The 17,500-nt window shown below is 35.0% G+C and overlaps 1 long non-coding RNA gene across 1 annotated transcript in view; it reads right to left on the reverse strand.

The window, feature by feature from the left end:
- Positions 1 to 17,500, reverse strand: part of LOC136844244 (uncharacterized) — a 138,794-nt gene that overhangs the window by 91,064 nt on the left and 30,230 nt on the right. Inside the window, exon 2 of the long non-coding RNA XR_010854788.1 lies at positions 10,545 to 10,610. This is a non-coding gene — a long non-coding RNA (uncharacterized lncRNA). The remainder of the gene's footprint in view (positions 1 to 10,544; positions 10,611 to 17,500) is intronic.

Consider the following 17,500-nt stretch of genomic DNA (forward strand, 5'->3'; position numbering starts at 1 on the left):
TCTCCATAGCGAAGGTACTTTGAACTAAAATAAATCAATGGTATTTCTCTTTTAAAGATATACTAATAACCAAATGTCATTACAATTGCTACACGGTATCTGGTAAACTCCGGCTTCTTCCCTTTTGTTATTTAAGTATACGTTAATGAGCGAGCTCCCGATGGATTTGGGATAATTAACGTATACTTAAATAACAAAGGGGAAGAAGCCGGAGTTTACAAGATACCATGTAGCAATTGTAATGACATTTACGTGGGGGAGACAGGTAGATCGCTTTCGCAAAGAATAACAGAGCACAAAAGATCAGTACGTTACGCTTCGGAGAGTTCGGGGATTTTCCTACATATCAGAAATACAGGCCATATCATAAACTGAAGTGGGGCGGAGCTGGTTTTTAAAAGCAGTTGACCGTACAAAAGAAAGATGCTGGAATCTTCTATCATCAATCAAACCAACAATATGAACTTGTCAGGAGGACATTGGAAGTTGGACGACATCGACGCTTTAATCCTCAGACCGCTTCTGAAGAAGGTGTTCCAGGGCACACGACCACCAGAATCGTCGGCAAACGGGAGCTAATGGGCCGAAAACCACTAGGGAGCAGTTTACTCTCCCCCTTCTTAGGAAACGGTCACCTGCATACCATCGGAGACTTAATGCCACACCTATACATGCTTTGTATTATATACCCTTGTAACATTTCATCTGTCCATATTTTTCAAGTGAACAGGGGCACAGAAGGAAGTGCCCAAAATATATGGTTGCAACGTTCAAATAGTGTTTTATGGGCCTTTTTATCTTCATATTATACTGTAGTATTACAGTAAAAGACATTCACACGTGTATATATATATATATATATATATATATATATATATATATATATATATATATATATATATATATATATATATATATATATATCATGCAGAGTTGAGTGCATTAATTTTCTTGCACAATTTATCATCAGCCCGTACCTAATTTCGATTCTGTCTGTCTGTCTGTCTGTCTGTCTGTCTGTCTGTCTCTCTCTCTCTCTCTCTCTCTCTCTCTTGGCGTATTCTCAGTGAGAATACAACAGTTATTCATCCATTACAGACTTCCATTAATATCTCCCAGATATCATTTCTCTAGCATCAAGCAAATCGATAGCTTTGTAAGTTATCTACGTTATCAATCATGCCTCTGTCTCTCTCTCTCTCTCTCTATCTCCCTTCTGATTTTTTCTTTCCTCTTTCAGAATTCCAGGAGTCTGAAACTGATCAAAGACCTGTGATGGATGCAGAGCAATCTCCCTTTGGTGCTTTGTCAGGGTCAGTATGTGAATCGGTCTTGCTTTGCTGAAAGATGGAGTCTGCTCTTTATCTTGAATAAAGGATACAATATATCTTTTTACTCATTCTAAATATCCCCGTCTGATTTAGCGTAGTATGAGGTATGTATGGGTAAAAGAATGTCTGAAGTGTATTTTAAATGTCGGAAGTCTATTTTCCGTTGGCTAAATATAAGCACTTTAAATATCCACACTTTTTTCTTTATCCTACTTAAATTTAATTTTTCTATGTGAAAATCTTTCAATAATTTGCTGTTTACCTGTGTAATTTACCATTTTGACCATTTAAAATATAATGGTTGACTTTCACAAGAAGGGACTATCGTAATCGGAATACTGATTATATCTTATCCGATCGGGCACAGTGCTCATATTATAAAGAAGGCTGAGTATTGTCTGTCTAACAAGTCATTAAGTAATTGACTGATTGATTGATATCAAAATAAATTATCTGGTGTAACTATTTCATTCAATACTAAGCCTGAATCTCAGTTTGGTTTTCTCACTTCAGTTCAGGCAAACTGAATAGATTTATACTCTCGAAATGAAAAATAGAGTTACACATATACTCTGGTATTTTATTTCTCCTTTTTAAATGAATAGCATTTAATTTGCTTTGTCATCCTAAAGCAAAAATAGAGGAAAATAAACAATAGTAGAATAAAAAAAATAATAAAAAATTTTATAAGTGCTCTGGCTCCTTGCAATTCACAGCTGCAAAGCTTCAGGATAACGAGAGAGAGAGAGAGAGAGAGAGAGAGAGAGAGAGAGAGAGAGAGAGAGAGAGAGAGAGAGAGAAGAACCGATGTTTTCCGGATAGCCTGTTAGAGCTAACGCTTCAAACCGGCCATTCTATGGTTTGAGACCGGAGGAAACTTCCGACGGGTGCAATTTCGAAGTGAGCGACCGACAGGGAATTGCTCTTCAGACTGCAAGTTGTTGCTGCCTTTTCTGGCTGCATTTCGCTTCGCTTTTTGAAGGAGGGCGGTGTGTATATTTATCAACGGAAGGTGAGTTTACGAGAGAGAGAGAGAGAGAGAGAGAGAGAGAGAGAGAGAGAGAGAGTATTACAATAACTGTTGGTTCGTAGGTTATTCAAAAATATCAACCTATTTTTGTTTATTGCTTAGGGAAAATGAGAGAGATTTGGTATAGTGTTTTCATTAACTTGTTGGTTTCATATTTTATTAAAGAAAGTAAATGATTTAACAGTAAATGTACTATCTGTTAATTTTACGATAAAAAAGTTAAATCCATCTATCGATTTATCGTAAGGACAAACGCGGCAATACATCAACTCGTATGATTATTATGTAAGCTTAATATACAAATATATGTCTGTCTATCTATCTGTACGTCACTTAGCGTACGTATAACACTCATAACCTTTGACCCTGTCTCCTTCACCTGGGGTTCCATGTCATAGCACAACCGCTTTTAATTACACGTGATTTCCGGAGAATAATTGCTTATTAGCATCTCCCGCGAATTCCCTTCTTACAGGTATTTGACTGCGAGTTTCATCTCAGATTGAGTATTATGTCATTCCAGGATGCTGCTTGATATTACACGTTCATTTATCCTGCATAGTGTCCTTTGTTAATGGAGTGCTGCAGATTTCCATCATGTATGATATATATATATATATATAATATATATATATATATATATATATATATATATATATATATATATATATATATATATATATCATATATATATATATAAAAGCATTAAGCTACAAACGTTTTAATATCAATTCGCTCTACCTCGAAATAATATATTTTCATGTATGTTACTGAAGGAATTTTTAGTTGATAATAAGTTCGTCGTCCCGTGGGCTCGAACCAACGAAAGACAAGAACGCAGGACTACAGTGATGCCTTTACCCACACGGCCAACAAAGTGGGTATAAGTTGATACCGGCTCCCATCTACAAATCCCCATCAAACTGAGGTATTTGTATTTAGAGTCGATATCAACCCACCTCTGCCATGCTGACCATGTAGTGCGTTGTCACTTTTACCATATTGTGACTTTTCATCACATCACCGTGATTCATATACAAGCATTAAGCTACAAACGTCCTTCAATATCCAATTCGCTCTACCTCGGAAATAACATATTTTCATATATGTTACCTGAGTTCGACGGGGATTTGTAGATGCGAGCCGGCATCAAGTTATACCTAACTTGTTGGCCGTGTGGGTAAAGGCCTCACTGTAGTCCTGAGTTCTTGTCTTTTGTTGGTTCGAGCCCACGGGACGACGAACTTATTATCAACTAAAAAATTCCCCTTCGGTAACATATATGAAAATATATTACTTCCCAGGTAGAGCGAATTGGATATTAAAGGACGTTTGTAGCTTAATGCTTGTATATGAATCACGATGATGTGATAAAAAGTCATAATTTGGCTGCATGCGACAAACGCACTACTTGGTCAGCATGGCAGAGGTGGGTTGATATCGACTCTAAATACAAATACCTGGAGTTCGACGGGGTTTGCCAGATGGAGCCGGTATCAACTTATACCTCACTTGTTGGCCATGTGGGTAAAGTGTCACTGTAGTCCTGAATTCTTTTCTTTCGTTGGTTCGAGCCCATGGGACGACGAACACCTTATCAACTAAAAATTCCCTTCGGTAACATATATGAAAATATATCATTTTCTGAAATTAGAGCAAATTGGAGATTAAAGGACGTTTGTAGCTCAATGCTTGTATATGAATCACGGTGATGTCATAAAAATTCATAATATGGCTGTGTGCAACAAACGCACTACATGGTCAGCATGGCAGAGGTGGGTTGATATCGACTCTAAATACAAATACCTGAGTTTGACGGGGATTTGTAGATGGGAGCCGGTATCAACTTATACCTCACTTGTTGGCCGTGTGGGTAAAGGCATCACTGTAGTCCTGAGTTCTTTTTCTTTTTTGGTTCGAGCCCACAGGACGACGAACTTTGTTATCAACTAAAAAAATTTCCCTTCATTAACATATATGAAAATATATTATTTCCGGAGGTAGAGCGAATTGGATATTAAAGGACGTTTGTGGCTTAATGCTTGTACATGAATCACGGTGATGTGATAAAAAGTCATATATATATATATATATATATATATATATATATATATATATATATATATATATATATATATATATATGTATGTATATATGTATATATATATATATATATATATATATATATATATATATATATATATATATATATATATATATATGTATATATGTATGTATATATATATATATATATATATATATATATATATATATATATATATATATATATATATATATATATATTTATATATATATGTATATATATATATATATATATATATATATATATATATATATATATATATATATATATATATATATATACATATTTATATATATATATATATATATATATATATATATATATATATATATATATATATATATATATATATATATATATATATATATATATATATATATATATATATATATATATATATATATATACATATATATATTACGACAATGGAATTCTTTCCAAGCAACCTCTCCCGTTTTACATATGTAACATAACAGAGAAAGAAATAAAATTCAGTTGTTTTCATTACTAGAACTGTGGGTTTTCATTCACCCCTTCATAATCTCTCCTTCGTTCCCAAAATGGTTAAGCCTTTAATCCTTCTCTCTGTTCAAATGACTGCCTAAGGCTTTTTTTCCAGATGACCTTCAAAGATGCCTTCTTGACGGCGCCAGACAACAGGAAAGGGATGCGCCACAAAGAGAAAGTTGGTGCCGCACCGCCTGGGCCATGGTAGACCCTCCAGAACGTATGACTGGATGCCATGTGCTCGATGTAGAAAACGAGGTGAAGATTGACCTTTGCAACATCTACCTGGACGCCCAGGCATAATCCCCAAGGTTAGAAATAGACAATGCAACCACAGTTGAGAGAGAGAGTGAGAGAAGTGCTCAGAACTCCACCGAGGACAGATGTCCTTACCTTTTGCCTGTCCCTTGTACCCTCCACGTGTTTGACCCTGAGGTTCGAACCAGTATACTTTGCAGTGGCATCCCCTTAATTCCCTCCTCCAGCATCCGTGCCCTACAGAACGAGGACATTGCCATCTTGACAAAGGTAATGTACCGGAATAAGGTTTCTTAGTCAGTTACGATTCTTGTTATTTCTCTGTCTGATTTATTTTCTATTTCCATTGTGCAATCACCTTCAGTAATTTGTGTTGGAATTATAAAGTGCTAACATGATTATGCATTTAGTGTTGAAAAGAGTTATTTGGCACCATTTGTGCAGTCCCTCAGTTCCCATTGAGAATCTTATTGTTCTTGCAAGCAACCGTCTTGCATGTATTGCAGATAGACCTCGGCTGGGGAACCACTCGGCTCTGTCCCATCTGCAATGTTTCCTGTAAAGCCGGGCGTACACAGGCAACACAGCACAGAGCAGGCCAGAAAACTGCATTTCACTATCTTAAATGTATGCGTGCTCATTGTCACGCAGGACAGCACAGCGCAGGGGCAGACCTGCTTCGGCCTGCATCACGCAGTCTTTGAAACGCAGTTTTCTGCACACATGCGGCGCAGGAAGTAACTCGCTCAGCAATCCACCAAATTATTATATGATGTGAAAGTCATATGTCTGATGATTTTGTTAATTTCTGATGAATCTCTCGGAAAGACCTGTGTGCTTATCAACACAGTTTTCCCTGTTATTTTTGCTTTTTACAATTATCCATTATAATGGCATTATGGAGGCAGTATTACAAGTCAAAAGAAAAGGGAATCATTCATCAGTGGATTTTTTCCTCCATTCCAATATTGCTGAAAGGCAGACATGAAGGAAAATAAAACTTATACGAGTATACCTTAAAAACAGTTTTTCTCTACTTCCGCTTGGTTTTTGGGCGTTGCAACCTTCAGATGATATGTAACTTTGTATCATGTTATGCACCTCATCAAATTGTTCTCTGCTTAATCTGAAATAATTCTTGAATCTTACATCACTCAACTCAGATGTTAAACCAGATGCACCATTGGTATTCCTCTTGACCATGTACTCACTCCTCCACGGTGATCTCTTTCCGCTACAAATGTCATATAATAACAAAGTGTTCTTGAATTCATTTTGCGAGTCAGATTCTGAGCTGGGGTTTCTCAGGTAATCATGAGTAGCAGCCATGATCACAGGACCTGCATAATACTATAGACTGCTTCTCATTGTGCACACCACGCCTATGCTGACCTGCCCTGCCCTACCCTGAGCCTGCCCTGCTCCGCGCTGCCCTGCATCTCAATGTGCGCCCGGCCTTATGAAGACAACATCGGCGTAGAATATTTCTCCTGTGTAGGATTCATTTATTTAGCAGGACCTTATTATTACCTGCCCGGAAATTCATCAGTCTTCTGATCTGTGCTTATTATGTAGATATAATTAATGAAGAGAACCCTTGAGTTTACGTAATCTTCCCTCACATAAAGAAGGCCCTAAGCCTCAATATTTCCCTAGATTTATTTGACTACGGAGTTGCCTTAATTATTCTTTTTTGTCAGATGTTTAATAAAATACAGTAGATTTCTTGATAATGTAAAGAACTCCCTGCGATTATCCGTTGCCGCCCAGAATCAAGAAAGTATCCAAAGGTACGTTCGTAGAAATATATATATATATATATATATATATATATATATATATATATATATATATATATATATATATATATATATAAATATATAAATATATAAATATATATATATATATATATATATATATATATATATATATATATATATATATATATATATACATACATATATATATATATATATATATACATACATATATATATATATATATATATATATATATATATATATATATATATATATATATATATATATATATATATATATAGATAAAATCCACAGAAGAAACGGAAACACAGGAGTGCTGCAGGGCCTTTCGACGCTAGGTCCTTTACTTAGCAGACTGAAGAAATATAAAAGTATGTTTACAAAGAAAGCTCATATAAATAACAGATGGGGATTATAAAAGAAACATATGTACCTGGAATCCAACACAATTGAAGAATTAGTAGAACTGCCAAAACCGAATTAAATATTTAAGAGGTTTTTACAAAGGATTAGGATCAACCGTTCAGGAGCAGGGACAGGACAATTAAAGGATTATGCAGGTTCGTGACTGACCACCTAAATTTTTTTTTTTCTTTTTTTAGTACAACACAATAATTCTCTTTTTTTTTTGTAAGCAATAATTACTTTTTGCAAGAGGAACATTTTTACAAATAAAAATACTTGGAATTATCTCAGATTCCCACGTATATAATAGTCTAGATTTAGTTGATAAATTAAACAAAATCACTTTTTGACCCACTGATAGATTCGTTAGTTTTGATGTTTGTTCTCTTTTTACTAAAGTCCCTATAGATTCTATTTTAGAGTATCTTAGTAATGAATTAATCCATCACGAATTAGCTCTACCTGTCAGTCATATCATTTCTCTCACTAGGTTGTGCATTTGTGATTGTAAGTTTATATTCAATGGTGCATTTTACCAACAAATATTTGGTATGGCAATGGGCAACCATTTATCCCCACTCCTCTCAAACTTGTACATGGAATTCTTTGAAAAACGATATATACCTAATATCATTTATACTCCTTTAAAGTGGTATATGTATGTTGACGATATTTTAGCTGTTTTGCCTGCTGGTATTGATGTAAATGATTTACTCTGTAATTTGAATAACCAGGTATCATCCATTAAGTTTACGTTAGAATTAGAAAAAGACAATTGCCTCCCTTTCTTAGATGTTTTAATACAAAGAGAACCATTTCAATGTAAATTCAGTATTTATAGGAAACCAACCAACAACTTAACTTATGGAGAACCATTTCAATGTAAATTCAGTATTTATAGGAAACCAACCAACAACTTAACTTATGGCCATTTTTATTCAGGCCATCACCTCAACATCAAAATATTAATTTTTTCCTCTATGTTTTTACGAGCCTTAAGCATTGTCAGTCCCCAGTATTTGGATAAAGAAATTGAATACATAAGAAAAATAGGGGCAGATTTATGTTATCCTTCACATATACTAGATATTTGTTATAACAAAGCCCACAAAAAGTTTTATAGTGAAAGTAACATGAAGAAAGAAACCCTAAGAACATTCTTAGCTTGCCTTATTTTAGTGGTTTTGAAAACATAAAATCATTGTTAAAACCTTTTAATGTAAACCTCGTTTTTCTTATAATAACACACTCAAAAGAATGTTAATAAAAAATAGCCCTAAAGAAAACAACAACATAATATATAAAATTCCATGTTTGATTGCCCCTCTTTTATATTGGCCAATCTAGCAAAGATTTAGATGTACGTATTAAGCAACATAAGTATTCAGTCAAAACTGGACAAGCATCCAATGCTATATTCATTCATTTAAGTGAAAACTCTCACAGGATAAATTGGACTGAAAGTTCAGTGATTGCCAGATCGAAAGCTTTCTCTTCAAGAAATCTATTGGAGTCCGCTATTATCCAGCTTACTTCCAGTTGTAATTTTAATCTTAGCCCTGGCATGTATCATTGGATCCCTGCATTAGAAAAATGTTCAAGAATGACCTAAAAGATAAAATCAGACTTAATTACAAGTTAGGTACTTGATATATATTTTCTATATATCCGTATGTTTAATATAATTTTTATTTGCAAAATGTTCATCTTGCAAAAAGTTATTATTGTTTAAAAAAAAAAAGAGAGAATTATTGTGTTGTACTAAAAAAAAAATTTTTTTTAGGTGGTCAGTCACGAACCTGTATAATCCTTTAATTGTCCTGTCCTGCTCCTGAACGGTTGATCCTAATCCTTTGTAAAAACCTCTGAAATATTTAATCCTGTTTTGGCAGTTCTACTAACTCTTCAATTGTGTTGGATTCCAGGTACATATGTTTCCTTTATAATACCCATCTGTCATTTATATGAGCTGTCTTTGTAAACATACTTTTATATTTCTTCAGTCTGCTAAGTAAAGGACCTAGTGTCGAAAGGCCTCGCAGCACTCCAGTGTTTCCGTTTCCTTAGTGGATTTTATCTTTATTTACATATTCATCACGTTCCATATTTTCGTGATTCAGTTATACACACACACACACACACACACACACACACACACACACACACACACACATATATATATATATATATATATATATATATATATATATATATATATATATATATATATATATACGCACACACACACACACTTTTAAAAAACAATGTAGCCACTGCCTTAAATGGATCTAAGTCATACATGGCCTGGAGTAATATTCAATAAATCATCTCCATTTCCAGTGTATTACAAGGAGGCTACAGACGAAAATTAGGGCTGGAAATTCAAAGTCTTCCTTAATTAGATTCGGCAAATTGCTGCTGAATTTGCATCAGGCAATATTGAAACAGGTCTGCAATTATCATAATCTCGTTATCGTTTGTTATAAAGAGATGGCTTATCACTTCCACGTTGCATAATGAAATTATTTGTTATTCAGCGGTTTGGGTTTTGATAATTGTAACAAATCTTTATGGAAAAGGGATTACTTCATTTTATGTTTATTTTTGGTAGCTGTTGTATTTCCAAAAGGAAAATTATAAATCACTCCTCTTTCTCTCTCTCCTCGTCCTAATTCATCTTCATATCACCACTTTGAAGATTTGTTTGAAAATATTCCAAAAAGAGAAAAAAAAACTAGAAAAAACTGAGACGTATTTGTCGTATTTGATGAAACTACCAAGAGAATTTATTAATTTTTTCAGATGAATTGCTTACAACTAACCCGTCGTTCGACCTCTCTGATCTATTCCCAAATGTTTACAAGTGATAGTTCTTGATTTCCTAGAGCAAATAGAAAGGTGTTAACAATTTCCACAAATATATTAGTTTCATATAGAATTTACAAAAATAGTGAAACTAACTACACATCTTTAATCTGTTATTTTACAAAAATGTAAAGTAATTAACAATCATTGGGAATTTGTACCTAATATAAAGAAGAATTATATATAGTAATTCCTGTAGATCTGATCTACCTTTTGAAGAATTCTAGAAAAATGAAAAAAAATTAAATGTTTATTTTACTCACCCTCTGTCTCTCTCCATAATGTTCCAGTCTTCATTTGAATGATGGAACTTGACTTCCTCTGCAAATCTGTAAGGAACACCAAATTAGATTTGTAAAAACTTTTGACAGTCAATGAAAATGTGACGCTCACATGAATACATTTAGATAAAATATTTTTTTCTCGCATTTTCTCTCTCTTGTTTATTTTCCATACATCAATTCACTTTTATAATTCTCTATAAAGATATTGAAGCAGTTATCCCAAGTGAGTGATCGATTCAATAAATGTTTTTCTTTGATAATTTTACACATTTTTATATGATTCTTTCTCGTTGTATAAAATGAAATGGAATTTAAATACACAACACCCTCTCTCTTTCTCAAACTTCAATTGCACAAATCTTTGAAAAAACAGCAATATGTGAGCACAGCGTCGAATTACTAATATTCTAAAAGGCTACCAGTCCGAGTTAGATAACCTGGCCCATTTATGCTTCGATTCCTCATCGTTTGAACAACCAAAGAGGAACATATTTCAGATATTGATTCCTTTCTTGAATTCCCACAGGATGACTTTCCCGACAAAGTCCTCGAAAGCTGAAGTCTCAAAACACTCTTGAGTTTCAGATACCAGTCTCTCTCTCTCTCTCTCTCTCTCTCTCTCTCTCTCTCTCTCTCTCTCTCTCTCTCTCTCTCTTCTCGAGAAAGCGAAAGTTTGGTCTTGAATGGATCAAAGATGACTTTGATTAATTCAATCGATTATATAACACGTGAAAGTTTTCTGTGCCTGTTCCTGTTGGCTAATAGAGATCAGAGGTCCACGTCGGGCTTCCTACTCTCTTTCATTTTCCGTGACAAGGGCATGTGCTGGTATAAGGCTAACATAATGTAAAATAATCAACAATCCCTGAGCCGTTTTTCACAATATGGCTATCTACCAAGCCTTGGCCTTTCAAGGTTTATTTTTATTTCTCCCCTTCTTCTGTTCCTTACGTCACTCTAATTCCATCCATATATTTCCCCCTCTGTCTCCTTGTTTCATCCTCCTTCCCTCAATTTTTGGTGGCAGACGCAAACTCCTTCAGAATTTCAAGTTTATTCGAACTGTTTTTTTTTTTTTTTTTAGTAATTTCCCACTTCATCAAAAGCTCGCTTTGTTTTCTGAAACCTATAACTAATTTTCATATCAAAGTAAATATTTAATGCTACAAAACATTTTATTTATTTATTATAGATTTATTGACAGTAATTTACATCAAATGGGGTATATTAGCATGCTAATATATCCACCAGCTAATAATACATTCTATTCAATACATATTACATATTTTCTGTCATGAATACAAATAATTTGTTTCAGTAAAAGTTGGGAAACTTTTGAACAATTCTAGGACAAGCACCATTATTAAAAAAAATAACATACTTGATAGGTTAAATTGTTAATTTGAAAACCTCTAAATTCTGATAATTCATTACATTGTAAAATATAATGTGGCATCGTATGTTTACGTGTCTCTCCACATAGTTTACAAGATATTCCTTCAACATCAATATACAGCCAACAATACTCATAACCCAGACGTAGTCTCGTTGTTCATACTTGCACTGCCATCGTTTATGATTCTTTGAATTTCAGCTGTTTCCCATACACATCTCTTATGCTTCATTCCTTTGCATTCATTAATCAATCAAGGTCAACGGGGCTTTTACTATTGCGAGCAAATAAAGCACTTTGGCAATCAACAAAAACAAACACATCCTTTCTTTTATTGACTACCAATTTAAACCCTTCGTGAATAGCGTGTAATTCAGCAGAAGCTGTAGATGTCTTATCCTCAATTCTTTTAGACAAAGTCTCATCAACACATACTGTGTCAGTCTCATAAAGTTTTCGTACCATGATTCCACACCCAACCTTCACATCACTTCGCAGAGCTATCACAGTACATGTGGACGGTGTTACATCTTGGCAGAGTACTAATTTTGGATAAAAACAACTGTCCTAACTCACAGGCATTGCATTCCGTTTTTTAAAAATTCTAAAGTACAAATATTAACATTTATTCTACGACATAACTATAGTTTCATAGACACCTTTTTCCACTTATACACAATAATTATTACAATTAACATTGAAACCTCTATTACCTGAACAGTTATCAACAACAGCCATCTTCAATGCCTTTTCACCTCTTCTAATCGTAAGGAAAGCAGCTATACTTGTTATCTCCTGGATTCTGTCTACAGTGCTTGGTAGATTTAATTCTAAGCTGATGAGTTCTACCCTTTTACTCGTGCAGCAGTCTAATATAATCCTCATAGCTTCATTTTGCAAAATTTCCAAGGGCCTCAGCTCCCTCTCTGAGTAATTTATCAGCACAAGCGCAGCATAGTCAATAACTGAACACATATAATATAAAACATTCTCAAGACAGGTATCACTGCACCATTACCTCTGTTAGCTAACACCTGCAATGGCCTTATTCTTGTCAGACAAACATTCTTCAAGTGGTTAACTTCATCCATGGTCTTATTAGAACCTACAGTATATACATACCTTGGTACTTATAAGAGTTAACCGTTTCTAAAACTTTACCATTCATTACGAAATTATTACCATCATTAGTCCGTGACAGAATTTTACTTTTTTCTTCATTCAGCACCAATCCCATATGCATGCATAAATTCTGCACTCTGTCAAAGACCTGTCAAAACTGTTTCAGTAACACACTGTATTAAGATATCATCAGCATTTATAATAACCTCAGTTCCCGTAGGAAAACCATGCCTCTCAATTTTATCCATTAAGATATTAAATAGAGTGGGCTGAGTACACCACCTTGTGGAGTGCCAAATTCAATGAACTTTTCTTCAGACTCACATCCCTGATACCAAACCTTGATACTCTTTCCAGTTAAGTAATTCTCAGTCCATCTCAATAGGGCACCCTTAATGCCTTTATTGACAAGTTTCTCCAAGATAACATCACTGTTAGCCCTGTCAAAGGCTTCTTTTAAATCCGTAAATGCCGTGCATTTAACATCTGTATTACTTAAAGATTTTATAACACAATCAAAAGTACTTTTCCCTTTTATGAAACCAAACATATTAGGTGATAACTCGTCCCCAACCACATAAAGCAGCCTATTAAGTATAAGTGTTCCCATTAGGTTGCATAAGCAAGATATTAGTGAAATAGGCCTCCACTGTCCATTACCATTTGGTATATGCACAATTAGAGCAACTTTTCACTTGGCAAGTAGACTGCCATTCTTGTGAAAAAGAGTAATCAGATTAACAAGGGCTATCCTCCATCATAGTTAAACAATTATTCACTTCATATATAGGTCCATCCTCACCAGGAGCAGTGGATTTACCTTTTTTAATAGCACATAAAAGTCCATCCTTTGTAAATGGTAAACAAGTCTCATCAGTGACAGCTGCTTGTAATGCAACAAGTCGACGTCTTTAATCTTGCCTATTTCTCAAGGAAGCCTGAACATTGTTTGGCAGACAACTGAAACTTGCAGCAAAAATCTGCTATTTTTCCCTCTTATTTTATTGACTTCATTCCACACACTTCCAATACACTTAGTAAAGGAAATAACTTACAAAAAATTATCCCAGTACTTCCCTCTTACGCTTTTCCTTGCTTCTGATGTACAATCTGCAGTTTGCATCAATGTTTCCCTGCACCGATTATCACCTGGATTTTTACTCCTGTTACTCTGAACTTTTCGGAGCAACTCATTCCAGCCCCGTATTACATTGTCGTTTGCATACGTTAATTTCTTAAAAGATTTGCTACGAGTTTGCATGGGAACATTTAAAATACCAACAATTACAATAAGCAATCATCAAAAAATTAGTTTTCATCATTACCGTGTCCACTGGCACGTTTATAATTTTTATACTACTCACTAATCATCATGAATTCAGCTTTTTCATGCTTTCAAATTATACCTTTATCATTTTTTATTATAAGATGTATTTTCTATTCCTAAGGAAACTTTCAATGTGGTCACTCAAAGCTCACCAAAAAAAGATGCATCGGCTGTATATTCAGACATATTAAAGAGTAGGGCATAGTCATTTCTATCACCTCTCGTGTGTGTGGGTGCTCCGTTCCCTAGAACTCTTACATTCTCCATTGAGTTAGGGATATTGTTCATCATAAAACCTTTCTTATTTTGACTACCACTGCTTCCTAAATGGTGATGACGGGCATTCAGATCACCCAATAATAAACAACACTCATCCAAAATACACAGGGGGAAATTCTTGAGGTCCAGCTTATCTGCATTCACATACACATTGATTATATAAAGCACACTATCCCTAAGATACAACTGGACAGACAAACACTCACTGCCATCAACTGTAGTAGCTGTAGACAAATCAGCAGGAATATTGTTCTTAACAAATGTGGTCAAACCTCTCGTATTATCTGTATTATCTGCATTAAATTCAAAACTTCGATATCCTGGTAACTGACAACCAATACCATTAACACCTGTTTCTTATGAAGTTATCACTTTTAAGTCACGGGAAAGAACATGAGCGTGGATATCGGCTAAACTTTTTTGGAGACTATTCACATTCCACGATAAAGTTTTAAGACAAAGTGTCTCCATTTTCCCCAATTTCTTGCCTGAACTTTTTAGCAAATGTAACTACATCCATTTTAAGATCGTCATTTGGCTGCTGCATAGACTCCAGTACCGTATCTAATAGGGAAGCCATAGTAGTAACAAGGCTGTTATTAAATGTTCCTTCCATGGCCAATGTATTCCTTGTTTCACAGCGATTTACATCCGTAAAATGATCTTGCCTGAATGCACCTTCATTATTTCGCCTAGAAAAGGAAATTACTTGCACATCAGTGTTATATTATTTACTCTGTTAGAAACATTTTGTAATTCATTACACTTCCTATCTAAAGGAATTACCTTACGCTGGTCAACAACCCCATCACTGCACTTAGAAAAGTTTCGTATATCAGCACCGTCACATACTCCAATAGAAGTCGCTCTGTTATCACTGCAAATTCTTGTGATCTGTTCTTGCATATTCACAATAACCTTTTCAAGCTCAGTGATCTCCATACGAAGTGCTTGAATGACACAGTTATGTTTCTCACACACTTGGTCATGATTGTTGACCATTTCAATTTGACTCCGCCTTGCTGCTTCTCTGCATTCCCATATATATTTCACTTGATATAATGTCAACATTTACATCCATGTTCCCTGATGGCTGCTGCACAGAGTTCAGTCTCCTTGACTTCTATGACTTGGTTCTTTTTACAAAGCCATGAATTTGCATTGTGTTCGCAACCACAATTACAGCACTTCGGAATAATCGTAACAGTCTACTTTATTTTTTCTAAACATTCTTTTGAATCATGAATCTTGCTGCAACACCTACATCTAAAGCTGTTGACGCATTTAAATTCCAAATGACCCCATCTACTGCATTTGAAACGCAATCTATACAGATACCTTTCTGTACCCAATACAAGGCACAAATGATCTCTCTGGAACCTTTCCTCTTACGAGCGTAATCACCTGTGGCTTCGCACTAGTTTGGCCATTTTGTTTAACTCACGTCTCTTGGCCCAAACAACTCGGTCATCAACATGAAAATCTTCTGGATCTAGACACAATGGGTATTCAGACAGTATTTTTCGTCATCCCTTGGTTTATCTAGTACATCGTTTTCAAAGCCGGTGGTTGTTAAGTAGTCAACTGCTCTATCATCTTTGACAGTTACATATGACTTCCTTCCTTAAATAAGACCTCAAACCCTGGAAATTTCTTATAAAGCCTTACCGTCCGCTGCATTTTGTTGTGATAATCCGAGTCAAATAAGCTGGGAAAATACAAACGTTTTCGATGATCAGAAACAGGATCCACAGCCGAACTCGCCTGAGGATTATTCAACACACGTTCATCATTACTTATTCTCTGCCTCTTATTGAGCAATGAGTTTCCACCATCATAACTGCTGGTACTTTCCTCACCTACCTCTCGCCTGGACGATGTGCAGTTTTTTTCGATTTTTTTCTCCTTTTGTCAATAAAGTGAGCTTCATTAATTTCATCCTTATCACCACTAGATAATGACAAGTCCATTTCAGCATCTCCTATATTATCCTTCGAAGCCATGCCAGACAAAACAAAATACAAAGAATCAGAGGATGGAGGTCAGCTGCGAATCTGCTTTCCGAACCCTCGACACGTCCACTCAGGCACTCACTGAGGTGGTCGAAAGGCAAGTGACGCTACATGTTCGAAAAGTTAGTCCACACGATTGATTCATCTCTTAAAATTATTTAACTAACAATGAACTTGTTCCTGTAACCACCAAATTGTTACCTAATCCACTATTCCTAAATGAACCCATTACTTTAGCAGCCTATCTTTAAGTTAACAGTCAGTACGGTGTCGTCAGCATGTTCTTAACATGTTGACCAAAACTTACATTTTTTGATTCTCTCATTATAGATTCTCTGTAAAATGTACATCAGTTTGGGGACATCATACTGTTCTATTTAACCCTACGTTTCATTTCTGCCTAGCAAAGGTAGGTTTTGCTCGGAGAGATTATCGTCAGTCGTTCAAAGCAAAACAGCCCAATTAAAGACAAGCAAATTAGCGCTCTAAAAATCGTTTGACAACATCGTTAATCCTTGAACGATCATCGTTGAGCGATAATCGCACCGAGCAAAACCTACCTTAATTAAACAGGTTCCTCTTCACTCTTTATTGCTTCCGTTTGATCCCAGTAAAGGTTTTTTTTTATCAGTTACCTTACTCATCTAAGCCCATTTACTCTGGCTTGTTTAATAGCTCTCCATGTTTCACTTCACCTGAAGACTTATAGTAATCTATAGAACATACAGAGATATACGATATAATTGTAACGTTTACATTTTTTGTCATAAAGTTTTTATAATGGGTGGTATTGAAAATAACG

This window comes from Macrobrachium rosenbergii, chromosome 12 (assembly GCF_040412425.1).
Source record: "Macrobrachium rosenbergii isolate ZJJX-2024 chromosome 12, ASM4041242v1, whole genome shotgun sequence".
NCBI lineage: Eukaryota > Metazoa > Arthropoda > Malacostraca > Decapoda > Palaemonidae > Macrobrachium > Macrobrachium rosenbergii.